This window comes from Protopterus annectens, chromosome 11.part0 (genome assembly GCF_019279795.1).
Source record: "Protopterus annectens isolate FY-2018-M chromosome 11.part0, PAN1.0, whole genome shotgun sequence".
NCBI classification, from domain to species: Eukaryota; Metazoa; Chordata; order Ceratodontiformes; family Protopteridae; genus Protopterus; species Protopterus annectens.
Genome location: NC_056745.1, coordinates 1,527,380,564 through 1,527,394,626, shown reverse-complemented (window position 1 = coordinate 1,527,394,626; position 14,063 = coordinate 1,527,380,564).

Here is a 14,063-nt window from a genome sequence, read left to right as displayed (position 1 = left end):
ATTAGCTGCTTAGATTTTAATGATCAGTTAATGTGAAGTGCTTGTTCAATTTAGTTTACTTAGTAACAGTATATTAAAAATATTAATTCTCAAATAGTTGTTTTGATAGTATAAATTCTATGAGTAAATAAATCTGATGTAAATAGCTTGCTTTATTTTACAGATTTGCCTAGGAAGCATGTTAGGCATGCACAGTGACTGCTCCATGAGCCATGACTGATAACATCTTAACTGATATGGGTAAAGAAAATCTTACTGGAGCTCTGCTTATTGTCCTAATCCATACCTTTGACATGGTCATCCACCCAGTTCTTCTTCTGAGAGACACTGGGGTCAGTCCAGATGCCACTGGATTGTTCAAAGACTTTCTATAAAACCATTCATTCCTGGTAATGGTAGGACCTAGTTTTTCCAACAGTTACCTCATCTACACTGGAATCTCACAGGACTCCATTTTAGCACCTCTTCTGTTTTTCAATATTCATTAGCAAAATTCAGCTAGACATGCCCCATTTACCACATCTTTATGCACATGGAATGGTCATCTCTAGGTCTGACCCCCTCATATCATATAATTGAGACTCGACTTCAAAAGGCCCTTCTTTGGCTATAGCACTGATTGAATTCCAATAAACTATTGATCTTTGTCAAATCATCCTCTGTCAAACTATTGCCACCCTTCAGACTCTATCTCATAAAATATGTTGATTTATAGCTAAGTTACCATGAAATGATCACCACTGTCTTGCTCTTTCAAAGGCTAAGTGGCTTCCAGTACAGATCAGATGAAATCTTCTTCTTCTTGGCTCTTTACTCTTCAAAATAGTCAAACTTGATATCCCTACCCTTCTCTCATCTAAGCTTTGTCCTGTCATTCAAGCCAATAACCTAAGAAGCCAAGACAGATCTGGTCTTTCCCTATAAACCCCTTCTTCAAATCACATCCAGCTAGCCATTGCTTCTCCATACTTGTCCCAAAACCATGGCAGCCACATCCACCTGATTTACCTAATCAAACAAAATCCTTCCTGTTCAGGCGATAGCACAAACAATATTTATTAAACTAGTTTGAATGCAACTATCCATCTAAAGAACATGGCACATAAATTAATATCTCCTTCTACATAGTCTCTTTACCTCCCATATAATTAATCTGGATTCATGTTCATTCATCAAAGGCAGTTTTGGTGAGCAGAAAAAAATCAAAACCAGTTCTTTGAAACCACCTTCAGCGAACACTGAAACATTTTTCTTCTTGCAGGAGTTGGACACCCACCACCCCAGTATAGAACTATATATATACCAACTCTGAGGTCATATAACAGGGGAGACAAATTAAATCTCCACTTTTGATAGAAGTGGTTTCTGCAAACTGTTTTGTTTTGCTTTTGCTTTTTGCATTTAAGGGGTAGTATATTTGGCTAAGTGTAATGATTGCCCATGTTTTTATGTGCGTAAAACTGACTGCAGACTTAGGGATAGAATATATCTACATGAATATAACATGAGAAAAAAGACAGGAGAATAATGCCTTGACAAAATATATGACACAGTTCCTGGGTCATGGCTTTAGGTATATAGTTATTGATAGTGTTAAGATGCGTTTGAGAGGTAGACCGGGAAATATTTATTTAGAGAAAAAGGAGTTATTATGGCAGTTTAAATTGAATGCTTATACACAGCCAGGGCTAAATAATTATTGTTCTCCTGTTTGCAGAAGCTAAAAGCCCGGACTAGATAAGGTTAATTTTCTGAAAGGTTTGTATGGGACAATAAATTAATTAAATTATTAATTTATGTTTTTAAATAGAAAGGGATCTGAGTTTGTATTATTTGTATTATTATTATTATATCTATTACTTTTATTATTATTATTATTTTCATTTTTATTAAAGTGTATAAGATTAAGTATGCAAGGTCAGCTGTGACAAAGTGTTTCTTTTCTGGATGTGTTTTCTTTTGACATATCTGTAAATGGTGTTTTTATTTGTATAACCAGTTTTTAAAATCAGTTTTTTAAATGAAGGAGAGTGATTTTATGATGTAATAGGAAGACACGTATTCATTAGTTTTTGATTAAATATAAGGATGTGGTTAATTGAAAAATGTTATCTGATGAAGTTCACCTAAATGAGTTTTAGTCGACGACAGTGCTCATGAATTAAGTTTTTTACGATCCGGTTGGTCCTTTTCTTTGGTTTATTTGTTTTTACTTAGGTTGGTTTTCATTTTTCTTTTTCGTGCATTTACAGAAATTACATTCAACAAAGTGACATGCTTCTACCTCATCCACCTCATTATCTCGCTCATCCTAAACTGTGAGTCATCTTATCACACTATTACTGCTCTAAAGCCACTAAACATAATCTAACCCTCTTTGTAATCTTGCAGGTCTCTAATCACCCTTTCTGTTCCAGTTATGTAACTGTACATTTATTTGTTTGTTAGAGCTTCTATGTGTATTATTGTTTGTCAGATTGTCTATGCCTGCTCGTTAATGGAATCCATTGTTATTTTTATACAGTACATTGTTTTGTTTCATTGTGATGTATCCTGAGCTGAGCATGTACCTGGGCATTGTTTGACCAGCATTCTATAGCAGTCAGAAAAGTAGGTAACTAAATAAATTAAAAAATGAAATAGCTACCACTTCTTGTAGAAAATTGTCAAGGTCAGTGTACATTTGCTTATCATAATTGGTGCAGATAAGTCATTTGCAGAGCTTCCCTTCTTAAAATTTACTATAGTCAGAAAGATAAGGCCTGATGGCTTAGTAAAGAGGTTGTGTCATAAAAGGAGGTAATGTGTACTGTCCATATCCACTATGTAAGTACAAGGCAGCAATGCTGATGCAGTGTAGCAGATGGAACATGGACAATGTGGGCAGGAGAACAGAAAGAAAAAAAAGGAATGACAAGAAATATGAAGACAACAGAATAGTCTAATGGCTAGCTCTTTGATTCAGAAGTTTCAGGTATGGTAAATGTATACTTTTTCTCCTGTGACTGCTTAAGCTGAGCTAACACATAAAGTACCTAAACTCAGATAGCTGTATTGAGATTCCTGATGGTGGATGAAATTGGACTGGGGAAAGTACAATGTATCTGTATGTATACTAAATTATGCTCAAACAACATGTTCATGCATACTGATCTATTAGACTGGGAAGGAAGTATACATTAACTCAATGATATTATGTCTTAAGTTGTACAATAAAGCAGGACATTTTATATTATGAGAAGAATGCTTTTGAAGTCCAGGATATTTTTGAATTATACTTCATAGTTGGGATTGCACAGTGAAATATGGGACAAGAAGAAATGTGTATGTGCACTGTTTCAGGGACTGTGTGTTATTCAAACAGAATGTTACTCAAGAGGAAATTATACAAAGAAGTGTGAGTTATGTTTATAATGAAAACAAAACTGTGAAGGAGTGGACTTAAACTGATGAAACACAATATGCAAACAATAATGCTCAACAGGATGGAATTACAAGGAGATAATGGACCACATAAAGGATCTGCGAAACCCAATGTCAAAAAGTACTGAACCTCCAGAAGTACTGACAAAACACGGTGTTACAGTGGAAGTATGGTATTTCCAAAGGATAGACTTTTCATTAGTTTATCCATTCCAATGTCTAGTCAACAAAAACACCCTGGAAATCTCTTACTTCTGCTTCTTTTTCAAATATGTGCATTAAGGGACACAATGGTGATTCTTTCCTCAAAGCATTTCTATTTAATGGTAAGGCAACCTCTATAAAAATGACAAGCTAAATATTCTAATATTATATAACAGCAGAAATTTGATTTTAAACAAAATAGCTAGGCACATTAGTAAGAACTTACTAAAAAGGCTTTAATAAACTTCAGATGGCAGGCAGTTTCACCATTTTTTTCTCATTATACATCACAATAGATTTTTATAGAACAGATTGAATCTCTAATAACTACAGCTTAAAAATAACATCATATAAATCACATTATTCTTAATAATAATTACACTAATTACAGTTATCTCATATATAACTGGTGCATAAAAACCCCTTTCATGAAATGAAGGACTTGAAGTCTGAGCTTCTCAGATTAATGGTCAAGTACTTACTGTAGATGTCTGAACTATTTCAATCAATGTAGTCATAAAATATCAACATTAATTAAACATAAGAAAACAACAAACATTATAAACTTGCTGACATAACTATGTCTACACAACAGATTTACATATCAAAACACTTTTCATACTAATAAAGACTGATGAAATATCCAAATGAGTAAAAACTGCCAATAAATTTCCAAAACCACCTTAGAGGAATGCTACCTTTAAAAGTCTCTTTATCCAAAATGTATCTTTGAAACTCCATTAATCTTTCATGAGTTATTACTTAATATACTTAGCAGTTTGAATCATATTGCCAGAAGCACTGATTCTTCAGAAAAAAATGGAAGAACATTGAAATCAGTGGATGTGAACAATCAACCTTTAGAGAAATCACTTCAGGTCTCTCAGAAAGAATAGAGAATTTCAGGTTTATACAATTATACATCTAAGAGGTGCCTTTCTCTTCAGCATGCTTTGTTTGAGTGCCTGAATAAGTTTAGATAACTAGGTTGGGTGACCCTTGTACTGTTTGATTTGTGGATGTGTAGCAGCTCCATCAGGACTGGATTTGTGAGTGCCTTGTAGGTCAGACATAGGACACCCCTTAACAGTTGGTAGTGGAAAGAGTAAAGAGATGGGGCTTTTAGTCATTTCACATAGGAAATATTGTTTACACCCTGTATTTTCATTGTAAGGAACCTCTGAGGTCACTCCAGCTGCAGTAAGTACCTAGTCAAGTACATGCCAAATGGTGCCTTGTACTCGATTATTAGTCTATTGAGGCCTGAGTACAGTGGGACTATAATTTCCTTGGAACTGGTTGTCATACCATTCCTTATAGGTTGGGCCACATAGAAGGACTTCCTCACCACTGTGGACACATGGTGGGGGATGTTTAGGTTACTATCTATCTGTTTAACTAGCTCTCTCACCTTTTAGTCTAGTGTGCTATTGATGTTGTAATTTTACTGGGGTAATTGACTTCCCAAAGTATATGAAAATGCATCTTTTTACATTTAGTTTAAAACCATGGCTCTGGCATCAATCATTTGTCTGATCTAATCCCTCGTAAAGGATATCTATATTGTTGGAGTATTCAGTGATTTCCCCTAGCTTGAAGCCATTAGCAAACTTTGTCATCCAGAGGCCTTTCACATTTAGCTTGACTTCAAAGAAGTATATTCTGAACAGGACTGGTCCCAGCACTCAGCCACGTGGCACACCACTAGTAACTGGCCTGTTGCTGTACCTGGATTCACACATTTTAGCCATGTGTTCTGTCCTTGAGCCAAATGGCTATCCATACGGTGACATAGGGATTTATGCCCAGTTCTATAACTTTATTTATAATACCTGAGTGGGGAATTATGTAAAATGCTTTTGCTAGGTTAAGGTAGGTGGCATGTACTGTTTTATCCTCATCCATGGCCTTAATGACTTTCTCAAAGAAATCCACCAGATTCAGTAGATTTGACCTACCCTTCACAAAGCCAAATTGGGTTGGATCCAGTGTTTGGAGATTTTCTATGTCATTATTAATCAGGCCCATGATTATTCTTTTCATAGCCTTACATATAAAGCTAGTCAAACTTATGGGGCTGTAATTTCCTGGATCATTAGATGGTCCCCCTTTATGCAGAGGGATGACTGTTGCTGTCCTCCATTCTATCAGGACAAAGTCAATCCAGAGGCGGTAGTTAAATAGAGATCCTAATGGGCTTGATAAGTGCTGATTTAAGCTGTTAAGAGACAGCCTTGTATATCATTAGGCCCCATTGAAGCTGTGTTTTTAGCTTTAGAGAGTGCAGTAGCAACCTGTTCTTTCATGATAATTAGCAATGGAGTGGTAGAGAGTATTTCTTGGGGGGAGAACTGGGGGGTGATGGTGAAGTGAAATTTGTGCTGAATTTGTCTGCCAGCAGATTTGCTATATATTCTGAATTTGTCTGCCAGCAGATTTGCTATATATTCTGAATTTGTCTGCCAGCAGATTTGCTATATATTCTGAATTTGTCTGCCAGCAGATTTGCAATATATTCTGAATTTGTCTGCCAGCAGATTTGCTATATATTCTGAATTTGTCTGCCAGCAGATTTGCTATATATTCTGAATTTGTCTGCCAGCAGATTTGCTATATATTCTGAATTTGTCTGCCAGCAGATTTGCTATATATTCTGGCTGAGTATAGATGATACCATCTACAACTAACTCTGCATGTTATTTAGTGTTACCCTGAAGACTGCAGACTTAACTGAAAAAAAATGCCTTATTGTTATCCTTATCTTTGGACGCTATTTTACCTCAAAGTCTGTTTTCACAAGACTTGAATTGTTCCCTGATTCACTTGTTTACATTAATGAGGGATGCTTTGCTCTGTTGTGCACATTCTCTTTTACTTCTTCATAGGATTATTTTTATTTTGTTTCACAACCTATTAATACCAAGGGTCCACCGGGGTGGCTTGTTTTTGCAGTTGACCTGGGTTTATTTGTTCTGGCACTGCTGTTTCTATGTAGTTCATTATATGGTTATACAAGGCTTCTGTGTATGCCTCTGCATAGGTTTTTGTGTTTTCTGGGTTCGGCAGAGCTTGGAAACTTAATAGGGCATAATTTACCTTAGAAAAGTTCTTAAAGGTCCTGGGGTTAGGTGAGGGACTAGTTTACCTTTGTTTTAAGGGATACTGCTTTGTGATCTAAACTTACTAGTCAAGATATCACACTGTGTGTGTGTATGGAGGGGGGGAGCACTATCCCTTACTTGTGGGTACCAAATCTAGGATACTTGTTCCCTAAGTGGAAGTGCAGACTAGCTGCTCCAGGGCATTTGAATTTATAAAGTCAAGAAATCTTTGGGCTTGCATGTCCTCAATCAACTCTCCCGGATACTTGAAGCTGTTAACAGGTTCCACTGTTTTTCCCTCAGTCTCAGTTCTCATCTGCATCTGATTTCCCCCATTTGCTGCCATTATAATTATCTTATCTGTACACAGTTCATCCCATGTGCATTCAGTTTTGCATTCCATTGCCCTGTTCTTTGCTGAAGTTCTTATTCAGAGTTTGTCTGTAATGCCATATTGTCTGCATACTGCAATGTCATTGAGCTGTCCTGTCCAACCTATGTAGTTTATTACCAGTATGAACACCAGTGGGCTCAGATCTGAGCCATGATGCACACCCACTCTGATTGAGAACCCCTCTCTGATAGTGAACACTGTTTATACATGGATCATTTGGTTCATTTACATAGCCTGCATTAATTCTATGAATGTTTCTGGGACTTTGAACCACCACAGGCATGCCCAAGTCAGCTTTCTTGAAATGTTGCCATATTCTTTCTCCAAGTCTAGAAATGCCTAGTTGGACTATTGTTTTCATCTCTAGCTTCTTCTCAAGTAGCTCTCTCACTGCAAACAGTGTGTTATTTGTGTTGCATCCTGATATGAATTTGAATTCCTCACCTCCCATCTTATTTTCCACTGTTCTACATATTCACTTATCAATCACCCCCTCCAGAACTTTCATATAGTGTGATGGGAGTTTGTTACCTCTATATTAGTCACAGTTTTGAATGTCACCTTTGTTCTTGAACTCTAGAACTGCTATGCTTATTCCCCAGTACTATGCGAGACACCTTTCTTTACATACTGCTATAAGTACTTCAGGAGCCATTTATCTCCTATCTATCCCCACATGTTTATAATTTCTGCTGTGACCTCAACTGAGCCTGCTGCTTTTCCTGACTTAATTTTCCTAAGTGCTCTTCTAACTTCTGCTATGGTGGGTTCCTATTCTTCTTTCATTGTAGGTTGCGTCTGGGGTAGTACAACTTTTATGGAGTTTTCTTCATGCAGAAGCTGTTGAAAGTATTCCTTCTATCTTCCTTTGATGTCCTGTGGGCAGGTTGTTGCTGGCATTCCTGATGAAGAGTGTGGGACTCTTTATCTTTCTGTATTTGCCTTGAAACGTGATATAGTTTCTTTGTGCCATTTATTAAGTCCCATTCCAGACGTTGATAGCAACTCCTCTCGTAGACAGTTTGTTGGGCAACCAGTATTTGTTCTTAGCCTGGTCTGCCTTTTCTATATCCCACCTTTTCCTGCACTCTTTTCTTTTTTTTTATTATTTTTTTAATAATTTTATTAACTTTAATAAATAAAGAACAAATTTTAATATTAAACTAAATACAGAAGTAGAAACGTAAACATTTAAACAAACAAACTAAACCATGACTAAACAACTATTTACAAAGGTGTTTACCAAGTAACTAATACTGTAAATATTTTTAAGATCAATTAAAGGAAAAGAAAAAAAATGTTTTACTAATATATTGATGTCTGTTTAATCAGCAATTCTTGAAGTTTTATCCAGATATTGTAAGATTTGTTAATTCTTGTTGTTCTCATTTTGATTGTCAGAAGTTCATAATGATAAACACTGGTTGCCAAATCTGTAATTTCTTTCATTGTTGGAGTTTGTTCATTTTTGCAATATGTTATAATCACTTTTCTTGCTATTGCTAAAAGACTCCATAGACATAGATAGTTTACTTTCTTTATACATTCGTGTATCGGTGTTTGAAAAAAAAAATTACTTATTTAGATTGAATTTATCATTAAATAAAGATTGCAAAAAAAATATTAATTTCTTCCCAAAATGCTTTAATAATTCTACAGTCAAGAATCATATGTTTCCAGTCTGCTTTACCACTTGTTACATCTCCAAAATATCACTTTTTTCTTATATATTAATTCTATCTTATGTGGAGTTATAAAGGTTTTGTGCATGAATTTCCATGTAAATAACCTTAATTTTTAGAAAATGCAGTTTGTTTTGTACGTTTTTTTTATCTTCCTTCCTTGCTTGCTCATTTCTTGATACACTGGAAAATATTAGGGTACAACCTAACAAAAAACAACAACACCAGGTAGAGCTGATAAAGATCCTTTTAGTTCAGGATCTGGTACCTCGGCTACTTGCCTTCAACGGATACATCATTCAAAATGTAACTATCTCAAATACATTCCAAAAAAACATCAGTCATTCAATTACACTTAACAATAATTAAAAATAATTAAAGCCATAATGTGTCATTTAAACCTAAACATTATTCACAATCTTATTATTTAATAAAACCTGTGTTGATAATTGTATTTCAACTCTAAATAATGTATTATTTGATAAAGTTTAAACTGTTCATGAATAAATTACTAAGCAAGCTGTCAACATCACATTTCATTGTATTCTGCCAATCAAACTTTTTTCAAAACTCTTGAACAAATATCACTAGCAAAGTTCATAAACTTGTGACTGTGTTGATACCAAATGGTATGTTGGACAGACCAAAAGAGCCATAAAAGTCAGGAATTTAGAGCATCTTGCGGACATCTGAAATGGGAATCTAAAAAGTCCTATGGCTGAACATTTCTTGACAGTACATAATGGCAATACTTCAGTTTCTTCTTTTCGGTCCTGGCCCAGCCTGTACTCTGGAGGGAGGGGGAGTGATGTAGTTAGGAAATTATTAGAATTAGAGAGCAAATTCTTTTTGAATTATAGGACACTTTCACTGAGGGGTCTTAACTTGGAAGTGAATTTAGTGTATTAGGATGTTGCACAATGTTGGATGATTTATTGTATGATGATATTTGTTGCATTAGTTTGGCTCATAGTTTCTGTTTTTGAATTTAATCTTATATGTTTTGCCTATTGCTTATGTATTTTTTTATCCCACTCCACAAAGGGGGAGCCACCACGGACCCTGGGAACTACCTCCCCATTAGCCTGATGAGCCTGGTCTTCAAGGCTATGGAATGTATCATCATGGAACTTATAAACAATGACACTGGTAATCTCCAAACTCTGGACCCTACCCAATTCGGGTTTGTAAAAGGCAGATCATGTCTCCTAAACCTGACAGACTTCTTTGAAGTGGTCACCAAAGCCATAGATGAGGGTAAGGTGGTTCACACAGCCTATCTAGATCTTGCCAAGGCTTTTGTCAAAATGCCCCCACTCTGGAATTATAGATAAACTCACTAAACTAGGTATAAATCCCTATGTCACAAGATGGGTTGCCAACTGGCTCACTGACAGAGCCCACACTGTGAAAGTAGCAAACTCTAAATCCAACTTCAGACCAGTGACAAGTGGAGTACCACAGGGTTCAGTCCTAGGTCCACTCCTGTTTGGTATGTACTTCTCTGAAGTACAGGCTAACACAGACGGTCTTTGGCTAACAAAGTTCGCAGATGACTGCAAACTAAGAGCAATAATCAAAACTCCTAATGATGTGGACATCCTCCAAAAGGGCCTCACTGAGACAAATGCCTGGTGTCAAACTCATGGCCTCAAGGTCAATGCCAAAAAGTGCATTGTTATCCCTTTTGGTAAAAACTTTGTACCCATGAACTACCACATAGGCGGTAGTCTACTTAACATTGAATGTGTGGTAAGAGACCTTGGGACACAGGTGGACAGTAGTTTCTCCTTTGATAATCACATTGCCATAGCAGTCAGGAAATCCTTCTATGTGGCACACCTCATCACAAAAGGTTTCTCATCCAGGAAAAAAGAGGTCATTGTTCCCCTCTACTCGTCACTCATTAGACCCATTATAGAGTACAATGCCCCTTTTGGTATGTACCTCACAAGACATCTACAACAACTGGAAAGGCCACAGAAATACCTCACAAAGAGGATTATCGGCCTCAAACAGATGCCCTACGCAGACTGTCTCAAAAAACTCCAGCTTTACTCTGTCACATATCGCCTACTCAGAGGCGATGTCTGCCTAACATACAAAGCTATGTCAAACCCAGAGCTGTTGGACATGCCCCCTTAAAGAAATCCCAATCCCTCTGAGCTACACGCTCTAGGGACCTAAACCTTGTCACCACAATAAACAGAACATGCTGGAGGGAAATATTCCTGTCCCAGAGGCTTCCCATACTCTGGAACAAACTATCTATCTATATCAAACAAAGCTCCTCATTAGCACTCTTCAAGAAAAATCTTGATGATTGGATGGGAGATAGAAAATTCACCCCGGGGATCACCTCTGTGGCTCTGCTTGACAGGGCACAGGAAAATAATTTTCTTGGGTGGCAAAAGCCAGGGTACCATTTGGCTAGGCCAATAGCCTAGTACCTACCTATGAACCTATGATAGTAATTACTTATATTTTTGAAATAATCCCAATAGTATTCACTAATATTTTCCTCTACATTCTTAATGACTTTATATATCATAGATAAAAAATCCTTTTTCTATTACTTTCTGACATATTAATATGATTAATAAATCAATGAATTTTTGGACAATATTTTTTATTAATAGTTGCATTAAATTGATCATATCTTCTATTGCGTACCTACAATTTTGTATATCCAACCACATATCTTTACTTAGATTAAATTTAATGATTATATATTCTATGGTTTGTAGTTTATTACTATCCATTAATTGATACCAGCATATCAAATTATTTTCCTTAAATATATACAATGTATTTAAATTGAAAGTATTTATATTTTGTGTATATGCTATTGGAAACAAAAGAAAAAATCTTGCCCAATATCCTGCACTCCTTTATTTTGATGACTTCATGGATATCTACATTCCACCTTATGTACCTTACTTCCATATCTGGCTTGGCCACGTTTTGGTTCTGCAGTCCTCATACATACTGATTTGAGGCACTGCCATTCATCTTCAACTCCACTTATTTCCTCTTCTTCTTGAGGTACTACTGCTGTGAGTAATTCTTTGAACTGTTATATGTTCTCTCCAATTAACTATTAAGGTCTTCAGCCTGGTCTCTCTTGACCTTAGAGCCATCTTTCATCACTGCTTGCAGCTGATTATGGCAACAAGTGGTTTATAATGTGGGCCAACAGTTTCACAAGGGATGACCTTGAAATCATTGATTCTACCCCACTGGCCACAAAGTCGACCTTAGCTGCATGTTGGCCACTATTGTATGTGATCTTGTGACTGTCTCTCTTGCTGAACTATGTATTGGTTACCATCATGCCATTTGCCAGATATAAGTCTAGGACGACCTCACCTTCTTTTATTCCTGTTGTCCCACTCATGTGGACCCAGGCAGTTCTCATGTCCTGTACTGTCTGCCTTGTTAAGTGCATCCAGGTCACCCATTATCAACACCAGTTCATGAAGTCTTGCATTATCTAGAAGGTCCTTTAATTACTGACTGAATGAACTCTTTTCCTCACTAGTACATCACCACAAAGGCTGAGATTATGAATAGTGCACTTTCCTTAGACTAGAGTCTGATTGGCATGAGTCTGTCACTGATTCTGATGACATCGCTCACTGTCTTCTGAAGTCTCTCCCTCACCACAATTCCCACACCATTTCTAGCCTATCCTCCTTCTGAGCAGTAGACTCTGGACCCCAAGGCAAGTGACTTGGCTGCACTGCCTTCCATTTTGTCACCTGAATACATAGGATGTCCAGCCTCCTCCTTACCATCATGTTATCCACTTCAAGCTCCATCCTCTCAGAGAACCTACAATGAGTGTAGGAATTTTTAGTTCTCACTTAGCAGGTTGATTGGTTTCATGTCCAGCTTTCACATAACAGAACTATCCCAGATAACTCAAGCTGAGCAACCAGTACCTTATTAATGCAGAGCTTTGTAATGTGCATACACTGACCAATAGGGGCAAATACACCCCTGCTGCCATTAGCACGGGTCCCTGGCATTGGTCAGAGTAGGCTGGGTCCTGAGCTCATTTATCACTGGCAAATACCCATGTCTCTTTGGAGATGTTAGCCAACATTAGCAAGTTACCTAGGTCCATATTTTATACCATCGAGTGGCTACCCTGCCACAGTGTGCAGTTTGTGATTCATGTTCTCTTATCTTGAGGGTACTGCATATTGGAGTAGATGTTGAAAGCAATTAGTCCATATAACTCTTCTCCATATAAGGTACCCCCAAGAGTCTGCACTGTTGCTCACAACTCCATTCTTGGGTGAATTTGAGACGGAGACCCTCAGCATGTTTTTGGGTGATTGGCGGGACTCCACAGAGATGGAAGGTCTGTATGAGAATTGATGAGCATGATTAAGAAAATCCATAGCAAGCAAGTGACTGGCTAGTTCTCTCAATGACATTAATTTCTAGAGTCACAGTGGCACTGCTTTGTGCTGTCATACATCAAAGTATTTGTATAGTTCATGTGTTAATAAAGTGAATATTCCTGAAGAATGTAATTCACACAACCATGCAATGAACAAAATTAAGTTTCATCAACAGAATGCAGTATGCAGTGATGGGAGATGTAGAAAGAGGAAAATGACTCAAAATTCTTCATCTGACCTTCTTGAGCAGTATGCTGACCTTTTGCTGACAAAAAAAAAAAGATGGCAGCAAGTTGTCTGCCAATGTAATATTTGCGGTTCAATGCATTTTCGTGACTGAGGTTTTGATTCATATTTGGGTATCTCTCTAGCCTTTTGTGATGAGTTCATCTACCTTGCTTATACCACTGAATGTCATGGTGGTCCAGAAAAATTAGCCTGGTTTTGCAGATGAGTCTGGCTGTTTGAACTGCTGTGGATTGTTTGCTTTGCTCCTGGTTGCTCCTATGGACTACTGATACATTGGTTTTCTGAGTGCATTGTTTGCATACCTTTTCCATTTGGAGTTTGCACTCAGTGATTGTTTTTGTTGCTCTGGAGCAGGAGGCTTAAGTTTTCTTTTATGGATGATTTGACAGCATTGTTCTGCCTTGAATTGCTTTCAGTTTGCTTCCACAATATTTTAAGGACTTTGCATTTTTTTTCCTGTTAGCAGATTAATAACCATCAGTGGACTAATTTTATTCTTTCTGCAAGTAGATGCTAGCATCTAATTCTACAATTCTTCAGCAAGCTGTGTCATTATGATACAGTTTAATGGATTATTCTGTCTAATGAAAGGCACTGT